This window comes from Musca autumnalis, unplaced genomic scaffold (genome assembly GCF_047663935.1).
Source record: "Musca autumnalis isolate F117 unplaced genomic scaffold, ASM4766393v1 scaffold_2, whole genome shotgun sequence".
NCBI classification, from domain to species: Eukaryota; Metazoa; Arthropoda; class Insecta; order Diptera; family Muscidae; genus Musca; species Musca autumnalis.
In genome coordinates, this window is record NW_027411755.1 from 37,965,020 (window position 1) to 37,983,591 (window position 18,572).

At 34.4% G+C, this 18,572-nt stretch overlaps 1 protein-coding gene across 1 annotated transcript in view; it reads left to right on the forward strand.

The window, feature by feature from the left end:
* Positions 1–4,397: 4,397 nt before the first annotated feature.
* Positions 4,398–18,572, forward strand: part of vas (ATP-dependent RNA helicase vasa) — a 92,103-nt gene continuing 77,928 nt past the window's right edge. The window contains exon 1 of the mRNA XM_073967564.1: positions 4,398–4,648. The gene's annotated coding sequence lies outside the window, so the exon portion shown is untranslated. The remainder of the gene's footprint in view (positions 4,649–18,572) is intronic.

Genomic DNA, 18,572 nt, shown 5'->3' on the forward strand with positions numbered 1-18,572 from the left:
TCATAGTATATTTCGTAATGCCAATTCGATCATATACTTAAATTTGACCTAAGGTTTTAGTCATGATGCCCACCAGTGCCCACCTCGGGAATAATTTCCCAAAGTAGGTCATGGGTTTAAGATTATTCAGTATAAAAATCAGCTGCCATCTAGTGCCAGACTATAAATGGTGGGTCGCTGACTAAAGCTGCCCTAGAATAGGGTTTCTATGGATATATTAGCGTATAACTCTGTCATCTGACCACGTACATTAACATAATTTGCATCAGTGGCAAGATGAAGAAATCTTCTTCCAAATTTGTCTTACGTTGGCGGTACGTACCTTCCAGGAAAAACGCTATAAGATCTATATTAAAAATTTTACCAACTTTCAGACAAAAATTTTGATTTTTTTTTAATCCGCTAAATTGGTTGGATTTTATGTTGTTTTGGAGATTGTTTTGTTTTCCCGAGCCTATTTTAGCATCATAAGATAATCGGGACCTTTGTTCATGTCACGTTGTATTAACAGCATAAAAAAAAAATTATACCGTATACCCCCTCCAGAGGGGAAAGGGGGGTATAATGTTACGCTCCTGGTTTCTTAAAAAAATCTTCGCGGCAGCACAAAGCTGTAACCGGCGCATTGGCTTGATTTTTACACTCTAAGTATTTTTGGCCACTTTCTCTATACAAGTGGATCCACTGTGCAGTGGGTGGAAGTAGTGATAGGCTTACGAATGTAGAAATGTGCACTTTTTAAAGAAAATTTTAGAGCATCCAAGGACTTCATATACGTGGAATTTTTAAAGGAAATTTTAGAGCACCCAAAAGGCTTCATAAACGTGGACTTTTGAAGAAAATTTAGAGGTCGCAAGTCTTCATATACGTAGAATTTTTAAACGAAATTTTAGAGCAACCAAGTGCTTTATAAACGTGGACTTTTTAAAGAAAATTGTAGAGGATCCGAGCGCTTCATAAACTTGGACTTTTTAAAGGAATTTTTAAATTACCCAAAACGTGGACTTTTTAAAGGAAATTTTAGATTACCCAAAACGTGAACTTTTTAAAGGAAATTTTAGATTACCCCAAACGTGGACTTTTTAAAGGAAATTTTAGATTACCCCAAACGTGGACTTTTTAAAGGAAATTTTAGATTACCCCAAACGTGGACTTTTTAAAGGAAATTTTAGATTACCCCAAACGTGGACTTTTTAAAGGAAATTTTAGATTTCCCCAAACGTGGACTTTTTAAAGGAAATTTTAGATTACCCCAAACGTGGACTTTTTAAAGGAAATTTTAGATTACCCCAAACGTGGACTTTTTAAAGGAAATTTTAGATTACCCCAAACGTGGACTTTTTAAAGGAAATTTAAATTAAAGAGCTTCATAAACGTGGACTTTTTAAAGGAAATTTAAATTAAAGATCTTCATAAACGTGGACTTTTTAAAGAAAATTTTAGAAGCTACATAAACGTGGATTTTTTTAAATGATTTTTAAGAGGACTCAAGAGCTTCATATATTTCTGGATTTTTTAATAAAAAAAACATGGTATTTTTAAAGCGAATTTTGGAGGACCCCAGAGCTTCATAAATGTGGACTTTTTAAAGGAAATTTTAGAGCACTAGATCATAAACGCGGATTTTTTAAAAGAAATTTTAATAGACCCAAGATCTTCATAAACGTGGACTTTTTAAGGGAAATTTTACAGCACGTAACAGCTTTATAAACGTGGAATTTTTTAATGAAATTTTAGATCACACAATAGCTTTATAAACGTCGACTTTTTTAATGAAATTTTAGATCACACAATAGCTTTATAAACGTCGACTTTTTAAAGGAAATATTAGAAGACTCAATAGCTTCATAAAGGTGTTTTTTTTTTTAAGGAAATTGTAGAGTACCCAAGAGCTTCATAAACATGGACTTTTTAAAGGAAATTTTAAAGGTTTTCACGATTTCGTTTAGAAACCGCATGTCCTATCAAAATGGGACTAAAGAAAATGTGGTAGCTATGACAATTCTCTACAAGATTGACCAGTATGGCATTCTCGTCGGTCTTACCGTTTTTGAGATATAGAAGTTCAAATTGGGACAATTCAAATTCAATCCAATTTTGTATCGCCTCCTTATAAAACAATGTCATGGCTGCAAATTCCCAACTTAAACTTATATATCTAAAAAAATGTTACAACTTAGGATAAGTTACTTAAGCCAGTCTTGTAGAGAATTTTCACAGCTTTAAGATTTTCTCAAGTCCCATATCGATAAGACTTACCGTATTCAAGCAAAATCGCGAAACTATAACAAAAAAACCTAAAAATGTAAATTGAACTTCTTTATCTCAAAAATGGTACAGGCTGGGAACAAATAATAAATGTCAATCCTCTAGAGAATTTTCACAGCTACAACATTTTCTTTAGCTCTATTTCGATTGGACTTGCGGTTTCCAAGCAAAATCGTGAAAACCTAAAAAACACCTAAAAATGTGAATTTTGACCGCGATTTTTTTTAAAAATCACTGCAGCGATTTTTTCTTGTTTTTGGATTTTTCTCATCTATGAACACTGCTGTTTCAGAATTCACAAAAACTTTCCCTGTGTAAGCGGTTTTCATCAAAAGTTAGTTAAGGCGCACCCTTCATGAAATTGTTTTATAAGGGGGCGATACAGTCAGTGCATTGTCCCAATTTGAACTTCTATATCTCAATAACGGTAAAACCTACGAAATTATCACAAAGGTCAATCTTGTAGAGAATTTTCATAGCTACAATATTTTCTTTAGTCCCATTTTGAAAGGACTCGCGGTTTCTAAGCAAAATCGTGAAAACCTAAACAACCCATAAAAATGTCAACTTAAATCGCGATTTATTAAAAAAGCGCTCCGGCGATTTTTTTGTTTTTTGATTTTTCTCATCTATAAACATTGTAGTTTCAGAATCCGCTAAAACTTCCAAGGTGTAAGCACCTTCCATTTAAAATTGTTTCAAGAGCACCGTGAATAATAACAAAATTTTTGCGGTAATTCACGAGACTGAAATTTTTAATGGAGTGGAGTTGGAGTCCATGTCGAAAGCTGAACTAGTGATGGGAAGGCAACGTAAAAAATTTAGGATGATGAAAGAAAATCAGATGCGCTTGGATTAAATCGGGAACGGAGGAAGTAAGCTCAAATTTGAGTGAATTTAATGGAAACTTTTTTTAATTTGTGTTTATATAATAAAGTTCTTTGTATTCTTGTTTTACACAAATAATAAATGCATTTTATTTATTCTGGGATATTTCGCAATAGCTTGCATTTTTACTGCATCTTTAGATTGATTAAAAACACAATCCGAAGAGTGCCTTTAAATTCAATCCAAACGACTACATCGAAAGCTGTGATTTGGATCGAAATCGGAGTGCATCCTAGCTGCGCGCTCTCTTGTAAAATTCATAAGTGAATTCATAGGAAAAGATGTACTCCAACGGCAAATGTACTGTACACTTGTGGTGATTCAACTGCATCCGCGGATGCAAACTTTTTGCTGGGATCTTTCGATACAATCCACAGGGAGTTATGAAAAATGCACTCCGATCGATACATTTTAGAAGCACTCGCTTAAAGATCCCTAGCCAAGCAAACCAATTTTTTGATCCCTACAGACGCAGTATTTTTTCTGAACACAAGAAAGAGTTTCTAAAATTATAAGAATTTGTTTTAAAAAATAAACAAATACAAACTAAAGATACGAACATTGCTGTAATTGACAAGACGCAAATTATTTTTGAAGTGGAGTTGGAGTTTTTTTGGGAATCTGAATTGGAGTTGGAGGAAAAATGAAAAAACAATTGGGATAATGAAGCAAAATCAGTTGCGGTGTCATAAAAAGCAGAGTAAAGGAAGTAAACTCAGTTACGATCAAATTTAATAGAGAGTTTTTTTTTATAATTTGTGTTAATGTAATAAAGTTAATAGTCTTTTTTTAAACGAATAAGCAATGTATTTTATTTATTTTGGGATATTTGCAATGGCTTGCATTTTATAGCATCTTTAGATTGCATTTAAATTCAATCCAAAACACTACATCAAAGGCTGTGATTTGGATGAAAATGGAGTGCATCCTAGCTGTGTTCCGTGGAAGCAAAATGGAGTGCATCCTAGCTGCGCGCTCTCTTGTAAAATGCATAGGTGAATTCATAGAAAAAGATGTACTTGCCGCTGGAATTGTTCTAGTGATTTAACTGCATCCGTGGATGCAAACTTTTTGCTAGGTAACCCTTTATATTTGACACAGCCCCTTCACGTTACGTGTTGACTAATTGCAATTACTTTGCACGAAGTAATCAGTAATCACAAGACCGAATCAAGTACTCAAACTTCGTTTAACTTCACAACACCAATTAAACGTTTACTTGGAATTTCAACAGACTTTTCAAATTCATTCATTGTTTTCTTTTGCTGGCGAACGAAAGTACTATTAAACAAACAAAAGTGTGATCAATAAAAAGTGCCATAAATTTAATAAAACAAATTAAAAAGTTAAAAAGAATAACTTGCAGCTCACCGCGTCTTTCTTTGCCCGTGTCATCGTTGAGTCGTGTTCAAATAGTCGGTCGGTCGGTCGTACCACCTTAAAGTCTTCATCTGTGAAATCTAAACTGTCAAAAAACCGCGAATTTCTTGTGGTAAGATGCGAATTTACGTTATATTCAAATTTGTGTTAATTTATCTAACAGTACGGTTACACTAGAGTTTTTTGCTGGGTTGGCCCACTTCGAGAGGATTTATTTGACGTTTGCGCTATGGAATTTACATTTGAAATCCAAACCCAGTGCGTTAATTCGGTTAAGTGTAACCGGGGTATATTTAAAATGTGATTCAATTGCTGATCAAGGTTGAGAGGATGTGTGTGAAATGAGGGCATTTCGTTCGGCATTCATGTTGAAATAAAAATTGATGATAATGGAATCCAAGCCTAGATGAATTGAATGGGGAAATAATTTTGTTAATCGTCCCCATGAAATAACAATAAATATAACAATAACTAAATGAACCTTGATTGTCCCCATATCCAGAGTTCTAGTATTAAGATTTTTTTAGTGAGAGCGTCCTTAAGCATGGCTTACATTTACAAAACCCAGCGGATTTCAACTGCCAAATCTGAGTTGTTGGTGCATGTGTAAATTAGGTTTTATTCAATGTATGTGATATGTATAATGATATTCTGAGAGGTATGTACATATGTGCCGCATAAGGACTGACTAAAGAAATGCTTATTGAATGTCCATTAATGGTGCGTTTACATATAACTGTATTTAGTAAACGCAGTGAATTCAAATTTTCTAATCTATTGTCCTATAAATCCCCATAAAGGAGTTTAATCTGACAAATAGCTCTAATGTTAACATGACATAAGTGTGGCCCAATGATTTTGTGGTAAAATTTAATATGTAATTATATATACTTAATTTGAGTCTGTACTTCCTTCCAATTAAAAACAAGGAAGTAATTGAATATTAAACAAGCTGTACACCTGCCGAACAACAAACAAACGAAAATTTGCTTCAATGACAATATGCGTCTATGCATTTAAAGCGGCATCTTTTGCCTGGAAATCATAAGTTAGCTTCCCAACTTTAAATCCTTTGCTTTCCGACCTACACTTGAAACGTCATTTTTGTGATCGTTTGTTTATAATTCCATGCATTTATGGATGTTTTAAGTGGGTACTCGTCTCCTAAAAACAAATAAGAAATTCTTTGTTAAAAATTCCCACCAAATTCTTTTTGTTTACATTAAAATTATGTACTTGCTATTGTTATTTGTTTCTGTTCTTGCATTTTCGTGGTGCTGACCAAACAGATTTTGGTCTTTTTGTAATTTTATGCTTCTCTCATTGTGACGACATGTGTTGTACTAGGGTGGGGACGATCAATTTAGTTATAAAAAGTAATAATGATATTGAACATATTTGTTTTGTTTGTATTACTTAGTAAATAAATGATTTGACTTTTGTAATAAATTAAGGTGATGTTCAGATTTTAGCTAAAAAATCTATGGCCGTATGCTCTCGGCAACATGAGTGATTTAGTAGAGTGTGTCCACAAAGATTCTGGTGTTGGTTGAGTAGATTTGGATGGATAGTTGAGGAGGAGGTCCATGGTCTTTCCAGAATATATCTGAGACCGAAACAGTATGGTTTGTTCAGGTAGCTATTGTTCTTCTGTAATTAAGCAGTCGCTTAACTCGAAGACAAATGGTCCATTGTGTTCATCCTGTAAGTAGAAGAGAAAATATTGAAAATAACTGACAATATTTCCACAATTTTTAATAGATATCCAATCTTACCCGAAAATGTAGATAATAACTGAAATCGGGTGTACCGTTTAATGGGACCTTTTTTGTTAGTCTGTGCTAGTGTTGTTCAAAATTGAACACTAACGTTGTCTCTCTCCCCTCCTCACATAACCAGCTGTAATGGACATTGCTTTTATCAAATTAACATATGTATTCTGGATCTTACATACATCGATAGCAGTGTCCCATTCTGATTTCGACCTTCTTAAATTGAAGTAAGGGAGAAGTTCTACGACTCGGTAATACCGTCAATCATTGTTGGGATAAGATCCCAGCCGCTCTGAAATTAAGAATCGGCGAGAGTTAACCACTAATCTCTAGCGGGGTCTAACAGCCTGCCCCAAAACACGACTCGCCAAACAGCTTCATATCCTTGAGCCTAAAAGAGTTTCTGGCTGCGATATTTTTAAGTAGAACATTCAGCATTGCGTTTGGGCACAGCTTGCAGAGTGTTTTTGATGGTACCGGTGTATGCTATTTAGCTTTGCCTGATTTGACTTAGATCAGAACGCTAGTCACCATACAATGCGTCCATAGGTCAAGCATACTTGCGGTCGAAACCCATTATTTCGATTGGTTTAGCCAAAAAAATCCACAATCTTGCAGCATATTCCAATTGAATTGCACAAAGGGTTTGCATTGACAAGGGTTGGCGTGAGAGGTTGCGTCGAAATGTGGATGGTTGAGGATTTTGTTCAATTCAGGATTTTTAAGACACACTGCTTCAAAGAAACAGTTTCCAACCACTGCTGTCTGAAACATCCTTGTTTTTTTTGTTTGTTTCGGGTCAATCTTAGTCCATATTTACATTAGGCAATTTTCAGTTTGTCGGTAAGAGAGGGTGTTGAGAGGCAAAGGGTTACCATATGCCTCGCCGCTCTCTACATCAAAATGACAATTGCCGCAAGGAAAATTGCCTAATATAAATATGGACTTATATCAGACAAAAAATATGTGTCCCGGGACCTTCCAACCTTCCAAAAAAGACAACGTTACAAATTTTTTTTTTTTTATATAATTTTTTTGTCTTTTCTTGGTTTTTCTATTTTTATTTAAATTTTCGTATTTTTTTGTGATTCTTATTACATCCTACAAACATCTTATTTATTTTTGTTTTTGTTTATGTTTTCTTCATCTCCTTTAATATTTTTATTGTTAGTACATTTAAAGAAGGTTTTTGTTGTTGTTGTCATTTAAAACTCGGTTTACTTGTTTTGATACTCTTAAAAATGTATTTCTTTTTTCAAATGGATAAATATGAATGAAGATGATGATAATGGGAGGATGTTGATCGAATGGCTGACGACAGACTAACATGATGAGAATTATGTTAAAATGTGTGTGTGTGTGTGTTTTTTTTTTTTTTTTTTGTTGACAGTGGTGTTATGGAAAGACCTTGCTTCGCAATATTAGATGGAACCATCAAAAAATATGATGTGATGTACATATGGATGTATGTATGTATTTATAACTAGATCAGTTGAAATATGATTTATTATTTAGGTATATAAATCGTTGATTTTTTTTTTTTTTTGTTTTGATGCATTCTTTTTTAATAATGAAGTAGTTATTTTTTGTAAGTTTTTTAAGTAAGTTATTTTTCGTTTATAAATATATTAAACAATTTTGTAATATTTTTTTTTTAATTTTTAATATATATTTTTGGGAGTTTCTTGGATAACGTAAAGTAGAATAAATGATTTCAAAAGACTGTATAACATACAAAAATGTCTTGTTGGGAGGTTATGACTTGTCTCTATGTATGTTCAGAGGGGATAGGGTTTACTCAAAAATTCATTTTTGGAAAGAGTTTATGCGGAAAACAGTCCAATTTCTATAGGAGAGACCAAAAATAATTTGATATTATTGACCTGTTTCTTTAAGACAATTCGAAACCAAATTTGTTCGAATTGCTACCAAATTCCTGTTATTGTAGAAAATTGCTGTTTGATTAAAATCAAAATTGAGTTGAATATTTTTCAAAAAAAAAAAAAAAAAACCAAAAAGCAAAAAGCAAAGTTTATTAGTATTTCGAACGAATTTGGTTTCGAATCGTCCGATAGCAAGTAAAGAAACATGCCCTTAAAGAAAAAACCATAGCTTTTTGAAAACAGTATTGGGCATTTATATGTATTTTTAATGTGTAAAAATTTCAAAAAAATCTAAAACAACTAAATTTTTTCAAATAGTAAATAATTTGTAAAATAAAAAATTTCCAAAAAAAGATTGAAATTTTTGCAAATGAAATTTATATAAAAATATTAAAAAAATAACCAAAATCTTTAAAATGTCTATTTAATATACTTGAAGGTGAATGAATTTGAGCTGAAAAAGATACATAGGCATTCTTCGTAAGATGTGTTAGACACATACATTTGGACATATTAGGCACTTTTGTTTAAAAAGTTATTTTATCTCTCAATATTATTTAGGGACAAACATTTATTTTTGTCGATCTCAGCCCCTGTTAGAAGGTATTTTTGATAAATATATAGAAGTGTAAAAGTACATATTCAACAAAAACTTTGGAAAACTTAGAATACCTGTAAATTTAATGACCATTATGGACCATTATCGACAAACCACCTTAAATCAACGAAGGTTAACTTAATTATGAAAAATGATATATTCAAATCGTGGTATAATAAAAAAATATGCCGGACCCCCTTCCGGTGAATACAATTTTTTCGGAGTGTACCCGACTTATGTCAATGTAAATAGGTATTTTGTTGTAGTTTAAAGAATATGAGAATTTTTTACAAAAATTACACCCTTCGGGCTGTTTGCTCAAGAAGTGTGGACTTGCCCCTGAAAAAAATTTTAACATCGTAATTGAGGCAGCGAATGCAAGTTGCTTCAACAAAAATAAAAGTGATTCGATATCAGGTCTTAAAGTGAACTTATCCGAAATTTTGTGTGGGGGGTACCCGAAGGAGTGAACAAATATAGTTCATATTCGAACCGGATCTATATCTGGTAGATATAGTAGGATGTGTAAAGTATGGACAAATTCGGCCACTCCCTTCAAGAGTTACCGTACGAACAATTTTTCCGAACATTTTTGAACTTTTGTGGGAGAGGTATCTGAAGGAGTGGACCGATATGGCTTATCTTTGAACTTAAACTATGTTTGAACAAAATATTACTAAGGCCAAATTTTGGACCGAATCGGCAGTTCCGTTCCAGAGTTATCTTGCGCTCCAATCACCTCATTCGGTGTCATAGGGGTTTTTTGCAACTTTCAGGCTATTTTCTCAGGAAGTATGGACTTGCCCCTAATGAAACTTCTACCGTCGTATGGAGGGCACTGAATACAAGTTGCTGAAACCAAAATCAGAGCGATTCGAGAAATGGTCCTAAACTAAACTTTTCCGAAATTTTGTGTGGGAGGTACCCGAAGGAGTGGGCCGATTGAGTCTATATTGAAACATTATCTACGTCTAGTACACATTTTACGATGGGCAAAGTATGGACCAAATTGGTTACTCCCTTCAAGAGTTATCGTACGCACAAATTTTCCGAACATTTTCGAACTTTTGTGGGGGAGGTACCGGAAGGAGTGGACCGATATAGTCCATCTTCGAACTTAAACTAAGTTTGGGCAAAATATTACGAAAGGCAAAATTTGAACCGAATCTGTTCATCCGTTCTAGAGTTATCGTGCGCTCCAGCCAGCCAGCCAGACAGACGGACGGACATTGCTCAATCGACTCCAAATTGTCTGAAACACATTTCGTCCAAACATACATGGGGTCTAAAACCATTATTTCGATGAGGCACATTTTGCCCGTATGAAAGTGTTAGCATAAATGCTGAGGGTATAAAAATCAGGCGGTGTTGGAGGTTATATGAAAACGTTGGCCAATATAGACAATTTTCAATACCAAACATCTAAGAAGTAATGCTAAGTTTTGTGCAATAGCTCTATGACTATCGAGAGCTGAAACAAACAGGCCCTAAGAGCTAAACACAGAGTATCAGACAAAATTGAAATAATGGCAGAAAAAACTGAGGGCTTGTGAAGAGTCTTAAGGACGTGGAATAATTATACCTTCAAAATATGGCTAAATTAATATGATCAAATATAAGACCAACATTGTTAAGACCTAATCACTTTCAAGGCAATTTCGAGTCGATTTATCCATGCCGGTTACTCTGTCAGAGAATGGTTCCACTATAATTATATAAGGGATTTACCCTTTAACTAAGTACACGTTCGACGATGGCCCATCTCTTCTGGCACCTCAACCACAATAGTTTAAAAAATTTCGCATAACGAGTATTTTTTTTTTAAAGATTTAATGGATTAAATCAATCTGTTGTCTACAAGTGAAACCATTGATTAATCAAATACAGACGTCAGAATGTTCTCACTGAGCATGATTGGTACACACACACATTTTTTTGTTTAAAGACAAGTGAACATTTTCCACATTTTTTTGCCTACGGTAACGGGTTTCCGGGTAAAATGTGTAAAAGTGGTAAAAATTATCAGCCCAGTCATGAATATTCTTGCGGAATGCAGTTCTCGCGGAATAGATTTTTCTCGAGAGAACATTCCTCCTATCATAAATAATGTGAGAAAAATAATCATTGAATTTGGCAGCATTGAAGGGTCTTTTTCATACCTTGTGTGCCCTAATTGTTGTAAAAACAAAGAGAAATTTTTAAGTGTTTGTGTTTTTAGACAAAATCAACAAATTTAATCAAATAAAGGAACAAGTGTCGTTTAGGGGCACCTCTCGGCTACCATAGGTAGCCCTTGGGACCTTGATTCCAACGATATATAATTTTCGGGGGGGAAGTCCATACTTCCCGAAATATGGGTCCTGACATTTCAGAAATTTCGTACTTTAACATATATAGGTTGTTTATGGGCACCTCTCGGATCGGGCTGAAATATTTACCATAGGTAGCCCTTGGGACCCTGAACACAACGATATATAATTTTCCGGTGGAAGTCCATACTTCCTGAGATATGGGTCTTGACATTTCGGAGATTTCGTACTTGTAACACCTTTATGTTGTTTATGGGCACCTCTGGGATCGGGCTGAAATTTTTACAGTAGATAGCTCTTGGCACACTGAACACAACGATATATAGCTTTCCGTGGGTAAGTCGAGATATGTTTCTTGACTTTTTTACTTTTATCACCATTATTTTTAAAAACTATGCAATATGGGACTCGTTTTAAAGCTCACGAAGAGTACTTTCCAATGCAACCAATAATTAATAATCGTAATTAAATTTTCTAACAATAATTTATTAAGTTATTATTGGGCTACACGATCAAAACTTTCTTTTAAATTGAAGGTGTTCTTAAGTAGCCGGCCTTCGGCCGGGGATTTAAATCTTTCTCCTATGGACAGGGACAAAAGTGGGCTACGCGATCAAAACTCTGTTTTACATTGAAAGTGTTCTTAAGTAGCCGGCCTTTAAAACGATGCCCATATTGCCCACGTTAGAATTGTAAAATGTCAAGACCCATATCTCGGGAAGTATGGACTTCCTCCCGGAAAATTATATACCGTTGTATTCAAAATGCCAAGGGCTATCTAGTGTAAAGATTACAGCCCGATCCGAGAGGTGCTCATAAACAACCTAAAGGTGTGAAAGTTCGAAATTTCCGAAATGTCAAGACCCATATCTCGGGAAGTATGGACTTCCCCCCGGAAAATTATATATCGTTGTATTCAGGCTGCCAAGGGCTATCTACTGTAAAAATTTCAGCCCGAACCGAGAGGTGCCCCTAAACGACATTTAGGGCCTGTTCATGTATGTCGATAAGAAAATGAATGCGCAAGAAAAACTACCAAATATGAGTGTGTTTTTCAAATTTGTTTTTTGTTTTGAAGCAAAAGCAAAGGCAATATGTTATGTTCTTACGGAGGTGGTCGATTGAATGAAAGACGATGTTTAAACATAACAATCAATTCATTTATTGAATAAAACTTTAAGTTGTTTTATGAGTTGAAATAAAGTATTAATTATGAAGAACAATGAAATATGACGAAATATGTACAGATGAGATGTCTATTAATTGGTGGTTGCAAAGTAACTACTGACTGTGTACTGACAATGAGTAGAGAGAGATAATAACTTAAAACTACTGATGCATGCAACACTGCTATGATGCTGCCAGATTGTTGCATTTTATGTGGTAGTACTAGGGTTACCCTAATATCTCCCCTTTTAAGTTTGAACCTGGGTTCGGGATATTACTTCAACTGGTTGTCTTCAGTGGATGATTCTGGTTGATATGCTGTAGAATCTGTATACGGCAATTTAATGTTGAATTCTCGAAGTAATATGTCCAAAGGTGATAATTTGTTTGATGAAGCAGAAGTATCGCCTATTTTTGTTTGAAGTTGATATGCATGTACCTTGATGCGACTTCCGTGTTTGGAATTATACTGACTTTCCTTTTTCTGATTTCTGTCCATGACTGATGAACATAGATTTTTATGAACGTTGAATACGTTGTGAGTTTTTCTTCTTGAAGATGCTTTTGCGGTCGCTCCTTCCTCTTCCCTTTTTTTGAGTGCTGTTTTGACTTGTCTATTTGGGCTGGGATGAAAGTGAGCATTGAGTACTTGATAAACATTGTTCAATGACTTAGTTCCTGTGAACTTGATCTGATGACACCATTTTGCTATTGGAATATCCCATAGATTAAATTTCTCAATCCAATCTATGCCTAGGACATTTAATGATTCCAAATTTGAAATGTAACAATCCACAATTTTTGATTTTCCTGCAACTGACACTTCTATTGGAAAAAGTTTTGCAAAAAATGTGAGTTTATTGCCACCTGCATCTTCGGCGGTGTCTGTGGTTTCAAATGCATCCGGCTTTCCAATTCTGTTCCACGTTGATTTGGAAATTATGGTAATGTCTGATGCCGTGTCCAACTGTAGTTTCACTTGCTTTGAATTAATACTCACTGTAGCATATTTTCTTGCCTGCTTGATTTTGACTGGATCTGTTGTAGATACTGTTTTTGTGCTGAATTTTGTTTTGTTGTTGTTAAAATTCTGATGACTCACATTGTTCTGTTCTGAGTTTTGATCATGATTGGTTTTGCTTTGTTGATGTTTGTCGTTGTTGTGTTTTGATTTGCTCTGCCTGTGCATGCTGTTGCAAAATCCTTCTTTGTGACCAATCTGTTGACATTTGGTGCACTTGTGCTTGGAGTAGGGGCAATGTTTTGCATAATGCATATCTCCACAATACCAACATGCTGTTTTTGGTATCTTTTGTTTTTGTTGAGGCTTACCAATTTTGTTGCACTGTTTTTGACTTCCCTCAATAAGTGCTGTGTCACTTTTCAAATCCAAAATGCTTTGTGTTTCATCAACTAGCTTTTCTAAGTTGACTACTTCCTTACTTTCATTAAGATGCCTTAATAAACGGATTCTGATGTCACTGTCTTGTGATGATTTAAGACCAAGTATGAAAATTAAACATTTGAACTGGTCTGTAGTTAAGTCATCCAGTTTAAAAAGTTCACACTGAAGATTGACACGACTTGCGTATTCTTTAAAATCTTCATTTTCCATCTTTGTGATTTGGAGACACTTATAACGTAGACTTACTTGTGTTTCTGTTCTGCCAAATAGTCTTGTAAGATGCTTGATTGTGTCTGCCAATGAAAGTTCTTGAGGTTGTTTTGGTAACACGAAATTCTTGAATCGTTCATGAATGTGATTGGACATTTTTCTCCACAAAAGTCCTACTTTGTCTGCATCGTCCAGTGCACTTGCTTCCCTTTCGAAGATGTGTTTGAAACGATTGTACCACGATTCAAATAATAAACCACTGTCAGGCTCATAGTGAAAATCCGTCATGGAATTAGCTAAAGATTCCATGAGGTGGGCTTTTGCCACTGATGATTCACCTGGAATTGATGATGAAACTGTGTTTGCACCTTGTTGTCCAGCGATGATTTGTGTGAGTTTGTTGAGCAAATCCTGTTGATTCGCAAGTATTTGTAAAATATTCGCTTGTTCCGACATGTCTAGATCGTTCTAGTGTCTGTGTGTTTTCAGCCGTTACAATTTTTTTAGAGACGCTGCCGTTGTATGTCTGTATGTGTGTACAGCAAAAATGATGAAATTTCCCACGTTGCTATGGTGTGTGTGTTGAGCTGAACGAAAATTGTTGTATATGTGAGACTGCAAACTGTTGTGAGTGTGAGTGTTGATCGCTGAAGATTTCTTGAAAATTCTTGTTAGAATGTTCCTGATGAACTTGCGCCTGTGCGTTTTGATGTTTTCCTTGAAAATCTTCCTGCCACAACTTTAATTGTGTGCGAAGTCTTGATGTTATTACGCAGCCTTGTTGAAAGTTCTGATGAAATTGTGAAATTCCTTTTGTTACTGAGTGAGCGGTTTTTGATTCACAATCCTCGTCGCCAAATTGTTAGCGAGAATGATACATCTTTGTTCCAAAATCCTCGTCGCCAAATTGTTAGCGAGAATGATACATCTTTGTTCCAAAATCCTCGTCGCCAAATTGTTATGTTCTTACGGAGGTGGTCGATTGAATGAAAGACGATGTTTAAACATAACAATCAATTCATTTATTGAATAAAACTTTAAGTTGTTTTATGAGTTGAAATAAAGTATTAATTATGAAGAACAATGAAATATGACGAAATATGTACAGATGAGATGTCTATTAATTGGTGGTTGCAAAGTAACTACTGACTGTGTACTGACAATGAGTAGAGAGAGATAATAACTTAAAACTACTGATGCATGCAACACTGCTATGATGCTGCCAGATTGTTGCATTTTATGTGGTAGTACTAGGGTTACCCTAATACAATAATATTTCCAAAACTGAAGTTTGGGTGTGTTTCATGCGGTTAAGCCCAAATAAGCCCAAATAAATTACACTTTTATACATCAAAGACATTCAGAAGATGTTACTAATTATGAAAAACATCAGATGTGATTGGAAATTTCTAAGAAGACAGTGCAATTGGCTCCATTGTGCTATGGAACTGCTACTATCATGAATGTGTTAGAAACGAGTGTTTTTAATTAAATAATGGCAAAAATTTAAAAATACTAATTCTGAAATAAAAATAATTGAACATATGCTTTTGTCCAGTGTTTTTTTTTTCAATAATTGTTGTGGAACAATTTTGTATGTCCAAAATTCTCTCATCCGATCGTTGATCGATACAAAAAGTGGAGAGTGACTGAGTTTGCAAAAAAATTTGTTTAATTTTTAATAAATTTCCAACCACAAGTGGAAGATTTTAGTATAAAATCCTAACAAAAGTGTTTATTTGGCATGATTTGTACAAAGTTTGTAGAAAATACTAAGATTTTTTCTAAACTCCCTTCAGTTTTGCAAGGGAGATTTTTTTTGGAGGAAAACACATGTTTGAGAGCGTTCATGATACCTACTTTTTCTCCATCGGAATTTTTTTCCGTGCGGATTTTTTGTTTGTGATAGCAAAGAAGGGAAAAGAGAGAAATTCCTCACGGAATTTTCATTCATGATTGGGCTGTATAAAAAAGTTTTTAGTTCTGGAACAAAGCTATCGGGTATGTTCAGAGACACAGGCCGACTTCCGTATTGTCAGTTTCTTTGTATTCGTGAAACTAGGGGTTCTTAAATCCATTTCCCCACTACTGCAATTTCATAAAATTACTCTAGTACTCGATTTAAGCACGAATACAAAGCAACTGACAATACGGAAGTCGGCCTCACTTCACCTCTCATTTCACGCCTCACCCCATTCACTCCTATTTTTTGCGAATTTCTTGGGGTTAAGCGGAAATGGGGTGAACAAAATGCTTGAGGCGTAAGAGGTGAAGTGTCTCTTAGAACATACCCGTAGTATAATTAGTGTGTTCCGGTACCTTTTTAGGGGTCGATTATGGATAACAACCCAACTCCAGTTGCGTTGCCCACAGCAAATTTAGTAATAGAAATTTCTATTTCCGCATTAAAATTTATATTTTTTACAATTAAATGAAGGTTCAAAACACTGACATTGATTGATTTTGACAAAAATTTCGGTCTTTTTGCTCATTTCAATTGCGTGATTTTTGAGACCATTTACTAATATTTTTTGCGAATTTCTTGGGGCTAAGATTCATTAGGGTATTTAAAAATAAGTACACACCCTACTCCGACCATAAAATACTCGAAAAATAAGCGTAAATGGGGTGAACAAAATGCTTGAGGCGTGAAGTGAGAGGTGAAGTTTGTGACAGAACATAACCGAAGTTACTGGTTTGTATTTCTTTAGTTTTTCTTTCCTTTATTGTGCCGGGGTAGGTACAACTTTACAAACTAAGTCTTATGCCAGACTATAAAAATTTTCATTGAAAACCCTTTGTCATTTTCTTCTAAAATTTCATTGACATCCACATACGTACAGTGTTGCGCATATCAAAAGCAACAAATCCAGGATTTTGCATTATTTCAATTTTTCGATCGGTTACAATTTTTTAAAATGTAATATTTTGTGCCCAGTTGTTCTTTGTTATGTACAGAAGGCTTTCAACAAGTTGTTTCAGTACTTTATAGTTGGATGGGATAATAACAACAACAATATTGACTGATCCTCGAGAATGGGAAATGCAAAACAAAAGCAACAATAGAATATTATAAAAATTTTATTGTAGTCGGTGTTAATTAACTGTACTTTGACTTAAATTTGTCTTTTGGAGCATTGCTGTGTAATTTTAGAAACAATTTGCATTGTTATCCTAACAGGGTTGCCACTTTCTACCACTTTTCCCATGGTATGGGGAAATATCAAAATACCCTCAAATTAAAAATTTTTCCCTCATATAAAAATTAAAATTTTAAAATGTTCATTCAGAAAGTGGATTAAAATCAACCATTCTTATGTTTGCCGTGTAATAAAAACGTTAAACAACCGAATATTGGTAAACACAATACATCCTGTTGTAAACCCCTTGAGGCCATCGGCACATTGTGGCTAAAAACGTTGGGGAAACTTCAAAAATAATGCGAATAGGAACTTCCAAGAATTAGTTGGGTATCTTATTTACGATATATGGGCCAGGGTACTTCGCAGAAGAAGTTTTGCAAACAATTTGAAAAGTTATACACTGGCCAAGAAACCATTGTCATACCCAAAGGGAAGACAATTTGGGAAACACTGGTAGAAAATGCAATATTTTATATGGTTTAAACGCACAATATGATTTTTTTATTTAATTTTTATTAAATTATACTTTAATATAAGATTTAATAACAAAAAATATAAAAAACTTGAATTATTCAGCCATATTATGACATTTTACCCATTGTTGGTTGAAACAATGGGTTCTTGACCGTTGGGTAGTTTGAGTTGGGGGCTGTGTAGCTTTTCAAATCGTTTTCAAAACTTCTTTTGCGAAGTACTCTGGGCCATATATCGGAAATAAGAGCCCCAACTAATTCTTGGAAGTTCCTATTCGCATTATTTTTGAAGTTTCCCCGACGTTTTTAGCCACAATGTGCCGATGCCCTCAAGGGGTTTACAACAGGATGTATTGTGTTTACCAATATTCGGTTGTTTAACGTTTTTATTACACGGCAAACATAGGAATGGTTGATTTTAATCCACTTTCCAAATGAACATTTTAAAATTTTAATTTTAATATGAGGGAAAAATTTTTAATTTGAGGGTATTTTGATATTTCCCCATACCCTGGGAAATGTGGTAGAAAGTGGCAACCCTATTAGGATAAATGCAAATTCTTTCTAAAATTACACAGCCATGCTCCAAAAGACAAATTTAAGTCAAAAGTACAGTTAATTAACACCGACTACAATAAAATTTTTATAATATTCTATTGTTGCTTTTGTTTTGCATTTCCCATTCTCGAGGATCAGTCAATATTGTTGTTGTTGTGATTACATCCAACTACAAAGTACAGAAACAACTTGCTGAAAGTTCTCTGTACATAACAAAGAATAACTGGGCACAAAATATTACATCTTACAAAATTGTAACCGATCCAAAAATTTAAATAATGCAAAATCCTGGATTTGTTGCTTTTGATATGCGCAACACTGTATATGAAATCGAATGAAAATTTTGATATTTTCATTGTTTTGCATTGGTTTGAGAGTTACGAATTTAAAAACAAAGAATAATTTCAGATTACAGAACCTTGTGTACAGAGTTTCTGGCAACGCAACTACAGTTGAGTTGCTATCCATAATCGACCTTTTAATGGTGAAAGTAGCAAAAGAGCGAATTATCAATAATG